The 12,500-nt window shown below is 39.7% G+C and overlaps 1 protein-coding gene across 2 annotated transcripts in view; it reads right to left on the bottom strand.

The window, feature by feature from the left end:
* Positions 1–8,452, bottom strand: part of LOC119581010 (nascent polypeptide-associated complex subunit alpha, muscle-specific form-like) — a 202,941-nt gene extending 194,489 nt beyond the window's left edge. The window contains exon 1 of one of the 2 annotated variants that reach the window (XM_037929274.1): positions 7,249–8,452. The gene's annotated coding sequence lies outside the window, so the exon portion shown is untranslated. The remainder of the gene's footprint in view (positions 1–7,248) is intronic. The other variant, XM_037929273.1, reaches the window with a different exon arrangement.
* Positions 8,453–12,500: the final 4,048 nt, after the last annotated feature.

Genomic DNA, 12,500 nt, shown 5'->3' with positions numbered 1-12,500 from the left:
CGGAAAATGGCACACAAACCCAAAACGCACCCGGAAAATGGCACACAAAACGTAACGCACCCAAGAAAACGCCACATAACGCACATAGCAAAAAAAAAAACGCACAATCATCCAGGAACACAAACACGCGCCATCTAGAACACGCACACAAAACGCACACGCATACAAAAACGCACACTCACACCGAGAACACACAGACACACTCACACTTATGATTCAAAGGCGCCCTTGATGAGGTGTGAGTGTCCTACATAAGTAATTTAGGCCTCTGACCCCAGTAGGCCTATGCGCATAACTCTTAACCCCAGGGGACCGTGATCACATGAGGAGGAGGGGGGAGGGGGTGGTACCTGCACCCCCGTAAAGGTACGAAAAAAATGATGATAAAAGGAGGCATAAGCAAAGACAAAGAATGATTCGGTTGGTCGTAAGGAAGGGAGAAAGAAGGAGGAAGGAGGAGGAGGAAGGGAAGAGGGTAGAAGGAAGGGAAAAGGGTGGAATCAAAAGAAAGGGAAAAAGAGGGGAGCAAGGGTAAAGTGAGTAAAGTAAGGGAGAAGGGGGAACAGAGAGAACGGATTGGAAGAGAGAAAGCTGTATATTTTTAGGTAAAGGAAGGAAGAGGGGGGGAAAGGGAGGCCGAAGGAAATGAGGAAGAAGAGGGCGAAGGAAGCCAGAGAGAGAGAGAGAGAGAGAGAGAGAGAGAGAGAGAGAGAGAGAGAGAGAGAGAGAGAGAGAGAGAGAGAGAGAGAGAGAGAGAGAGAGAGAGAGAGAGAGAGAAGAGAGAGAGAGAGAGGGAGGGGGAAGGGAAGAGAAGGGAAGAGAAGGGAAGGGCAAGGTCATAGCTCGCAGCGCCGATCGCCGCCGTATTCCCCGTGGCGCCGGCAGCCTCGCGGGCGCGCCCACCACCGCCCTCTTGCGCCGCCGTCGGATGTCGTACGCCCGCGCCCGCCGGAGTCTGGGCGGCGGCGGGCGTCATTAGCGGTTCGGGCGGTCTCACGAACTCTAATTTGGCCAACCTGTTTGTTTGCTTATTTTCTTTTTCCTTTCTGCCTTTCTATAAATGTATGTATATATTTTTTTCTGTTTTCCTTTGCCGTTTTGTGACGGGTGATAGGAACCATCTCCTTCCTGTTCCTCTTTGTTTGTTTGTTAATTTATTTTTCTCTATAAATATATATTCCCGCTTTTCTTTAACATATTATTTATTCTTTTTCCTTCCTTCTATATTTTTCTTTTTTTCTATTTTCATTCTATATCCTTTGTTTCTTATCATGCTATTTCGTGACGCTGAAATAAACTTTTTTTTTTTTTTTTTTTGTTCTCTTCTAATTTTTCATGTATTTTTTTTTTCTTACCTTTTCCTTCCTGTTGATTTTTTTTATTGTTGGTAATTTATCTTTAAAAATATAAATCTTCGCTTTCGTTTAACATATTATTTATTTTATCTTGAGGGTAAATTACCGCTTAAGAGTAACCGATTCGCTTCGTTCTGCCTCAGTCGCTGGGAATCTCTTGCTGGTTCTTCCTTCCGTCTGTTCTTCCTTTTTATTTTCCCTTTTCTTTCTTCTTATCTTTCTTCTCCTTCTTCTTTCCCCCTTTCTCCTTTCGTCTTCTTTTTTCTTCCTTCTTGTTATTCTTTTCTTTTTCTTCTTCGTTTTCGTCTCCGTTTTCGTATAATAATAATAATAATAATATATCATTATTATCATTATTATTATTATTATTAACCTTCGTCCTCGTCTCCTTGTTCTTCTAGTTCTTCATGTTCGTCCTTCTCTTCTTCGTAATTAATCCGATCGCTCAAGACGATTCTTTTTCTTCGCTTACCTCTCCATTTTCTCCTATTTTTTTCTCCTCTTCTTCCTTTTCCTCCTCCTTTTTTCGTGTTCTCCTCTTCCTTCTACTTCTTCTTCCTTCAGTTCTTCATTTCTTCGCCTATCTTTCAACCTTTCTTCCTCCTATGCTTCACCTATCGTTCAATAATGTAACCAATTCCAAAGGAAAAATTAATTAAATAAAAAGGAGAGGAAATAAAAAAAAATAGAAGAGAACATCGAATGAGATGAGAGAAAAATAAAAATAAAAGGGTAGAAAGGTAGACAAAAAGAAAAAGGAAAATAGAAAGGACATAGGAAGGGAGGAAAGAAAAACAGCGGAAACGGATATTTAATAAAATGGAAAAAAAATTAAGAAAGTGGAAAACGAGGAGGGAGAGAGAAAATAAAATAAAAATGAAAGTGGGGAAAAGAAAACATTAATAATATTTTACAGCGGGTTTCACATGTATCAAAGAAGCCTCCTAATAGGCTTTATTTCTCCATTTACCGAAGATGAGGTATTTTAGACGCTTTGGTAAACTTCTCTTTTTTCATGTACCAATTTCGCGCAATTTTCAAACAGTTTCCAATTCTATACCAAGTCTTAATTTTTTTTTCCGGTGATGATACCGAAATATTTTAAGACTCCAGCGATACGATTTATTTCCTTTTTGTGACGGTGGCCTATTAATAAAACCAACAATTTTAATTTCCATACTATGGCAAATTTACTAAGTTATATTTCTCTTATTTTTCTCGATTCCCCATTTTCGGTATTCCATTTATATAACTTTTTTTTCTTTTTTTCCGTTTTAGAAATGATACCGACGTATTTCGTTCCAAAAGGCATTTCAAAACCGTCATTAAGCAGATCGCTAATGGGACAATATCCTTGACGTCGTGACTGAGAAGGTGATTAAATCTCATTGCAAGGAGAGTTGCAATTTCAAGAGCGGTAATGAGAGCATTTTTTTTTTTTTGCGACGTCCTAAGGGGTTTCTAAGGGGTTTCTCACTCTTCGGTTCTTCCACTTAGCAAAACTTGCGCTTGTCTTCAATCACTTGCAAATAATATGTCGGAGGTTTCACGATGCACGTTTCACGGACCTTCGAGTTTCAATACATCTAGTGCTATTTATAGCTTTATGGTTTTCTTCAACTCACTGACTTCATTATCATTTCTTTTGTTCCCTGTCTGAAGATGTTTTTTAGTTTCATCTTTTTCTTTCTTTCTACAATTCCTTTAGTTTGCGTAAAAATTACCACCGTCTCCATACTGAAAACGACGCGTCTTGGTTGCCAGTTGCTAGCAATGGACAGCTTTCCATCCTCCGTTTCTCCTTTACTTCCGTCTCTTCTGTTTATTCATTCATTTTCATTATTGTTGTGCATTACCGACTCTCCTATTCGGTAATTATCTTATTTGCTTATCTATTCATTTGCTTATTTATTTGATTATCTATTTACTTGCTTATCTATCTATTTGCTTATATATTTATATGCTTAGCTATTTATCTATTCTGATCGCAAACCATGCAATAGGCCGTAGACCGGTGTTTTATGAGGCGTTACGGTAAGCGGATGTTGAACTACAGTAACCTCTATTTATGATCGATATATATTTTTTTTCTCTCACGATATGTTTCTTTCGTTTTCTCTTCTTTCTTTTTCGTTCTTTTTTTTCTATCTCTCGCTCCCTCTCCCTCCCTCCCTCTCTCTCTCTCCCTCCCTCACTCTCTCTCTCTCTCTCTCTCTCTCTCTCTCTCTCTCTCTCTCTCTCTCTCTCTCTCTCTCTCTCTCTCTCTCTCTCTCTCTCTCTCTCTCTCTCTCTCTCTCTCAGTCATGTATGAGACACTCCTTGAATTTTGATAAGATAGCTATCCAAACACCTGACGAAAACAGGTGCCATATAATTTATTGGATCCTCTTCCGAATTACAGGTAAATAGCAAATCAGGTCTTGTATCTTTATAAAGCCACTATCGGTACTTTTGACGTTTATGGACAGGGAAATACGCACATATGTAGATCTCATTTATTGGTATATTATTCATTAACTCTATTTCTCTCGAATAACGAGATGTGGATAATGTTCGTGTGTTGTAGATTTTTTCTTTTTTAAACAGGTTTTATCATTATTATCATTGTTGCCATTATCATTATCACCATGACTGTCATAATCATTATCTTTTTCCTCTTACTATAGTTATCATAAAATGTACCTTTGCCGTTTTCTTTTGTAAGGGGTGATATTTTTCGAGATTGAACGAATGGAAGAGGAAGTAGGTGCTTATAACGGGAAAGTTAGTAAAAGGGGGAGAAGGGGGAGGAGGGGGGGAGGAGGAGGAGGAGGAGGAGGAGGAGGAGAGGAGAGGGAGGGGGGAAGAGGAGGGGGAGGAGGAGGGGGAGGGGGAGGGGGAAGGGGAGGGAGGGAGAGAAGGGGATAGAAAAGAACGGAAATTGGAAAGGAAAATGATGATGATGATGATGATGATGATGATGTTAATGATAATGATAATGATGATGTGATGGTGATGATGATGATGATGATGATGATGATGATGATGATGATAGTGGTGATAGTGATGATGATAGTGATGATGATAGTGATAACGATAGTGATAAAGATAGTGATAATGATGGTGATGGTGATAGTAATGTTGACGATGGCGATGGCGATGGCGATGACGATGACGATGACGATGCCGATATGATGGTAATGGCGAGAATCATAATCATACTAATAATGACAATAACAACAATAAATAGTATCTATAATAACAATAACGAAACTGATGCAAAAACACTAACGATACTAATATTAATCCTAAAAGTAATAATAATAACTTCAATCATAATAATAATAACAATACCAATAACAATAACAATAATACTAATAGCAATACCGCTAATAATAATATCAACAACAATAATAACAACAACACAACATGAATAAAATAACAACAACAACACAACATTAATAACAACAACAACAACGAAAGCCAAGGAAGAAGAAGCAACAGATAAATCAGGAACATGAATAAGGGATGAGCAGGAGGCGGGGCGGACGGTAGATGGAGGCCCCGTGACACAGACGTAGGGGCAAAGACACGCCAAGAGATCTCGGAGTGTGAAGTGGGGGGGAGGGGGAGAAGGAAGGAGTGGAGGAGAGGGGAGAGGAGAGGAGAGAATAGGAGAGGGAGGGATGGAGAGGAGAGGAGAGGAAGAAGGTGAAGAGGGAGAAAGGAGAGGAAGGAAGGAAGAAGGAGAGGAAGGAGGGGAAGGGAAAGAGGAGAGAGGGGAAGAGAGAGGAGAGAAGAGAGAGAGAGAGAGAGAGAGAAAAGAGAGAGAGAGAGAGAGAGAGAGAAAACAAACAGACAGAAACACAAACATAAACAGAAAACAGGATAAGAAGCAAACACCCTCCCGTCCAATCTATCTACTTATCTGCCACCTATCTATCCAAACATCGAAATAGGACAGAATGAAACGAATGAGTAATAGCGATGACACCGAAAAACGATACGAAGTCTATCTTCTCGTAAATTCCTCAGGGTAACACGTGAGCTTAGCCATTTTTTTAATAAATGGTGATGCAATTCAGATTCTAGCATTGTCATGACAACAACACTGAATTCAATATAGATAATTTTGATAATAATGATATTGATAATAATAATGATAATACTACTAATAAAATAGTGATAATAAGCATATTGATAATAACACTGATATAATAAAATAATAATAACAATAATAATAATAATAATAATAATAATAATAATAATGACAATAATAACAATAATGACAATAATAATTATAATAATAACAATAATAATAGTCACAGTAATAGTGATGATGATGATGATGATGATGATGATGATGATGATGATGATGATGATGATGATGATGATGATGATGATGATGATGATGATGATGATGATGATGATGAAATGATAGTAATGAAAATGAGGATGATAATAGTAACAATAAAGATTATTAATGAACATTAACGAAAATAGTCATAATATTAATAATACCAAATATAATTATATCAATAGCAATAACAATAATAACAACAAAACAACACTAATAACAGCAATGACAACACTAACAACAAAAGCGAAAATAACACCAAAACAAAACATCACTAAAAGCAAAACCAACATCGCTTAGTCCAGTCATTTGATTAAACTGTTTTCTTACCATTCACCCTCGCTCTTGCAATATCACACTTATTACTGTTGACTCTTCATGCACTGGCGTATATCCCCGTCGCTCAGCTATTTACTAGAGGTTTATCACTGTCATTCTACAGTAAGCCAGTGTACCTACAATATATTTCACTAATATATTTCTCCCACGCACCATGTAGTCTGTGTTGTGAGTACTTTGGCTGTGAACCTTTTTTCGCCGCGCTTGGAAACGCGTGCAACCTCACGTGCACGTATATATCGCCTAGTCATTTGCAAGTTAAGAGGTCGGGTTTTACCTTGAGGGAGTAATGGGGTCGCTACAAAGGTAAGGCTTATGTATGGTTCTTGTTGGGATATTACAATCGTGATTTATATTTTGTATTTTGACTGGGAAAGATGTAGGAGAAGGAAGAAGGGAGAGGGAGAGGGAGAGGGAGAGGAGAGGGAGAGGGAGAAGGGAGAGGGAGAGGGAGAAGGGAGAGGGAGAGGGAGAGGGAAAAAGAGGGAGAGGAGTGGTAGAAGGAGAAGGCGAAGGAGAGGGATAAGGAGAAGAAGAAAGAACAGAAGAGGGCGAGGAAGAACGCGAAAGGAACAGAGTTAATTCAAAAGAAGGAAAAAGAAAGAAAAATGAGAAACTGCCGACAAACCACAGACTATAAACCCATCGACAAAACACGCACACACAACACTTACCAAACAGGCACACACACGTACACACTCCCGGCGGAAGTTGCAAAGCCGAGTTGAGGGGTTGACAGACAGCATGCAATAGTTTAATTCTATGAAAGGACCCATTGTGGACGGCGCGAGCATTTCCTGTTGCGCAAAAGAAACAGCTTCGGCATAGCTGGATATTTTTGGCCTGGGAACTTTTAAAAGCGATAAATTGACTGAAATTGTTCTGAAACGTTTCGAACTACGGCTATGGTGTTGTATGAAGTTATGGTGGATTCTTCTAAGTTATTTTTATATTTATGAAGGCGATGTTATGCTGACGCCGCACCGGACACCGATCTTCAGCAGGCGAACACGCATTTTTTAAAAACAGCGAGAAGAAAAAAAAAATGTATGTTATTTTCCTTAATAGCTTAAGTTCAAACAAAACAGTGACAAAAATAAGTTAATGATAATTTTCAACGTTGGCGACACTGCATATGCGTGCACTTGCAAAAACTGAAAAACAAAACAAAAAAACAAAAACAAAAAAACAAACAAAAATACAATGCTATCATCTTACCTGCGGAGGTTGTCAGTTGTTGATTCCAAAGATATTGATAATGTTATATTCTTGGGGCATACAGCACTAGTTTCAATCACCAGGATTAATAGTTGCAATGCAATTCCACTGGTATCTGCGGCACAATCGCTATCGACAAGCTCTCAGTGCAAAAATCACCGGACACACATGAAACTGATTCAAAGAGACTCAATACATCGATTTCTTAATTCACACGGCATAAATCACAACTTTTCATAGAAGAAGGGCTGGAAGCAGAGCGATACCTTTCAGCCTCTCCTCGACTATAAACAAACTGAGGAGGCAAGGTTATCTTTCCTGATGTCAAAGTCATATTCTGAAGTTGTCGTACTCACATGAGCTCGCCGCCTTTTTGTGAAAAACTCAAAAAAACACAACCATTCGTTTTAGAAAGACTTTGAACCCATCTAGCGATTAGCATCATATCAATTTCTGACCTAAACGGAAAAAAAGACAAATGAAATGAGCGTCTGGACTCGCTCCACCGTGTGCGCTCGTACGTCTGGCAGGTGAATCCAAGGTTGGGATGATCATGGTGTGTTTTTGCATCCTGTGAACATTAACCCTCGGCGTTACGGGCGAAGGGAATGGGGCGCAAAGGATTACCCCGGTCAAGATAAAAAAAAGAAAAAGAAGGAGAGATTGAGAGAGAGAGAGAGAGAGAGAGAGAGAGAGAGAGAGAGAGAGAGAAAAGAGGGAGAGAAAAAAGCACTGTAACCCAAAGTTAAATGATGTAGCGGTCTAGATATCTCAATGGCTTTTCGAGAAGAATTATGCGTGTGAAGTTTTTTTTCCTTCTTTTTTTTCTTCTGTTTCTTTTTCTGTCCGATGTCTGAGGCGTTTTCTTTTATCGTCTCCTTGGGTGTTCGTCAAGCATTCTCGTTTCGCATACTCCCTCCGTCTTTTGAATTCAAGATCGTAAAAGAAAAGAAAAGAAAAAAAAAAACGAAAAACAAGAAAGAAAGAAAGAAAAAAAAATAGTGAAAAAGTAACTATGTAAATCTAATTCAAAGCAAAGCCTTTTTCTGCAACCCAGAGTTTACATCGCGTTGAAATATCACCTTAACACAACCCGACTTTAGACTCGCCGCGACTGTCTTTTCCGCGAGACACTATATACATCCTGTAGAAGCTGCCACTTCTTGCTCTAGCATCCACCCATCCGCGCACGCACATATAAATATACGCACGCGCGCACACCCACACGCTGATACATAGATATACAGCAAATATACAGCATTCGCCCACACACACTTACGCAAACGTACTAATGCACACACGCACACACACACACACAACACACACACACACACACACACACACACACACACACACACACACACACTAACACTAACACTAACACACATACACACACACAAAGAAACGAATGGAGGGAGATGGAGAGGGCGAAATAAAGAGAAGGGAGGAGAGAGAGAGAGAGTTAGAAAAAAGATAGTGAGAGAGTAAGAGAGAAAGAGAGAGACAGACAACAGACAGAGACAGACAATTACATATACGTATGCATACAAACCCCCATACGTAACTTAAGCTGCCGTATGTGTTTACATCTTGAAGGTTACCATAATCTATTGCATGACGCCATTAATATTATTATCATTATTCATTTGTTTCGCGTTTTGCGTGGGTGTGTACTGTCTATGGGATAAAAGAGTTAAAAGAAAATCCGATGGGATAAGGTATTGTAAATGTGTGTGTGTGTGTGTGTGTGTGTGTGTGTGTGTGTGTGTGTGTGTGTGTGGTGTGGTGTGTGTGTGTTGGGTGTGGGTGAGTGGGTGGTGGTGGTGTGGTGTATGATGTGTGTGTGTGTGATGTGTGTGGTGTGTGAGGGGTGGTGGGTGGAGGTGGGTAGGAGTGTGTGTGTGTGTGGGGTGTGGGTAGGGTGGTGTGTGTGTGGTGGGTGTGTGCTGTGTGTGTGGTGTCGAGTTATAAGTGATGTAGAGAGGAACGATGTATCGGTGTGGTTTTGTAGATATAAAGAGAAGCATGAGTGAGAGATGGAGATGATGAGAGATGGGGACAGAGACTGAGAGAGATAGAGAGAGTAGTAGAATGCTATGAGTGAGAGAGGAGAAGAGTCGAGATAGAGATGAGTCATTGGAGTATGAATCCACAGAGAACGATAATACACATCTGTTTTGTACATATAAACGCACTGACATGAGATAGATTGAGAGATTGACAGAACTTCATTAATTATGTTCAACCTTTGAGTCGCGAGATGATAATTGATGATGATTTACAGTCAATGATAATGCGATTTTTACTGCTTTTACATCTGAATTATATTCATCTTTAAATTATCTACAATTTTCACGGTCTTTGTCATCATTATTTGTTTAATTACTGTTATCATCCTTGTAACTTCATCGCGTCTGATATAATACAATACATACTTCCTTGTCCACTGTTTTCATATAACCAACAATGCTAATATCATTACTAATATAATTACTATCATCAGTGGCAATATTCTTCGATTACGTATTTACACACAGAATTTTCCTTTTTATTGATAAAAAAAAAAATATTTCACTTACATCTAGTGAAAGCAACATGCAACATGCAATATACTCTGTAATTTTCTCATCGTTATGGGAAAGGAATGAACTCCGTTTTTAATGCGTTCATGTCTTGAAGGTATTTTAACGTATTTAAGATCATGCCAGCTTCTTTATTTATATATCTATTTATTCATTTATTAGATGGTGCGCATGGGCGGTATCGTCTATTAACTCAAAAATAATAAAACAGAATAAATCATTATAGCAAAAAAAAGTTTTTAAAAATGTTGGAAAGGTTAACTTCATACTCGGGATAAGAGAAGAAACTGTTTTTGGTGCTGTCAAGGATGCCAGCGAACGAAGGAAAGATGTGAGAGTGAGTTCAAAAGCTTCTCTAAGCTTCCCGTCTGCGAATTATATAGCGATGCACACACGCACACACAACACACACACACACACACACACACACACACACACACACACACACACACGCACACACACACACACACACACACACACACATATATATATATATATATATATATATATATATATATATATATATATATATATATATATATATATGTGTGTGTGTGTGTGTGTGTGTATAATATTATTATATTATATATATATATATATATAGATATATATATATATATATATATATATATATATATAAGAAAAGGAGGAGAACTAGGAAGAGGAGACGGAGAAAGAGATGGAGGAGGAGGGGAAGGAAGAGGAAAGAAGGAGGAGGAGGAGAGGAGTAGCAAAAGAAGCAGGAGGGTAAGGAGGAAGGGAGGTAGGGAGAGAAGCAGAAGGAAGAGAGGAAGGAGGAAGAGAAAGAGAAGGAAGAAGGGAAGGAGAAAGGGAAGGGGAAGAGGAAGATAGAATAAACGGTGTAAGCGGAAGCGTAGGAAAAGGAGAGAAGGGAAAGGAGGGGTCGAAGAAAAGGTAAGGGGAGAAGGAGGAGAAGGAGGAAGAGGGGGAGGGAAAGATGAGAGAAAGAAAAAAATGAATAGAGAGGAGGAAGAGGAGAAGGAGGGGATGAAATGAAGGGTAAGAAGTGAGAAGGAAAAGAGGAGCAAGGAAATAAGAGCAGATAGGAGGAAGAGAAGGAGGACGAGAGAACGGTAAGAGGAGGAAAGGCGAGAGGCAAGGGGAGGAGTAGGAGGAGGGGGGGAGGAGGGGGCTAGAATGAGGGTAGAGGGGAAGAATGAAAGGAGGGAGAGGAGTAGGAAGCCTAGGAGGGAAGTAGGCGGGGAAGAGGGAGAGGAGGAAGACCGGGAGGAGCAGCAGGAGGGGAGGAGGAGAGGAAGAGCGAGAGGAGGGGAGGAGGGAGAGGAATAGGAAGCCAGGAGGAGTAGAAGGAGTAGGGAAGGGGAGAGCGAGAGGAGGGGAGGGGGAGGGCCCAGCCGACCCGAGTGCCACCCACGCCCATCACAACAATTACCCATTGTCGAGATCTCCACCCGAGAGCGTCCGCGCATTCTGAGTCTCTGAGGTGAGGGGTCGCTTCCACCCCCCCCCCTAACTTCGTCCACATACTCCCACATAGCGCATCGTATCCTCACATACCCCCCCCCTACATAGTCTCCACAACCCACCATATTCCTCCCACATCTCCCCACTCCCCCCCCCCACTATATCACCACACTCTTCCCACATACCCCCGCGTTCCACAGACATACTGCCACGTTGCCCCAATATAGCCCTATACTCACCCCCACCTCACCCCACATACCCCTATATTCCACAGACCTGCTACTCTGCCCCCAACATAGCCCCACTCGCCTGCATAACCCCCATTCCCCACACAGCCCCCTCCATACACAACCCATACATACCTCTCCCCTTCCCTGTCCCCCCCTTTCCTGGTTTGTACTCCCCCCTATCTTGTCCTCCCCTCTTGCACCTGCGCCTGGAGTCGCTTTGAGCAAGATATATATATATATATATATTATATATATATATATATATATATATATATATATATATATATATATATATATATATATATATATATACGTATGCATGCATATCATATATATATATATATATATATATATATATATATATATATATATATATATATATATATATATATATATAGATAGATATATTCATATACACACATATGTATATGTAAGTATACTGTACAGAGAAAAGAGAGAAAGAAAGACAAAGAGAAAAACAGACAAGCATACAAACAGACAAACACGCATCAAGGAAGACAGACAGACAATCAAACAATATTCAGACGGACAGACAATGACAGAACGAAAGACAAGCCCGGCGGACAGAGAGAGACAGAGGAAAAAAAGATATATTACACAAGTAAACGAGACCTTGGAAACAAATGTATGGCGAGAGAATGCGATAGATAAGAGATAAGAGATTTTTCTTTTCTTTTCGTTATTTTTTCTTATAAATATTATCTTTTAAGTTGCTGTTTACTCGATTCATATGGTGTGAATGTTTTAGCTTGTAATGAAAGAATGACAGCTGATTAAAACAAGGAAATTACTAATGCTTTCTGCGCTTCCTCCTAGCATGGGATGTATCGATGAAAATGATATAATTAGTGATTAATTAGCTGCAATTAATGACTGGGCTTCCTCTATGACGTTTCGTTTCTTTTGTTGTGAATTTGCATTTTATGTCTTTCTTTTGTCCTGTAAATACTTGCTCTTATCATTATAACTAGCG

Source organism: Penaeus monodon, chromosome 14 (genome assembly GCF_015228065.2).
Source record: "Penaeus monodon isolate SGIC_2016 chromosome 14, NSTDA_Pmon_1, whole genome shotgun sequence".
Taxonomy (NCBI): domain Eukaryota; kingdom Metazoa; phylum Arthropoda; class Malacostraca; order Decapoda; family Penaeidae; genus Penaeus; species Penaeus monodon.
Note: the sequence above shows the minus strand (reverse complement) of the source record. Positions and strands in the feature narration are given on the sequence as shown.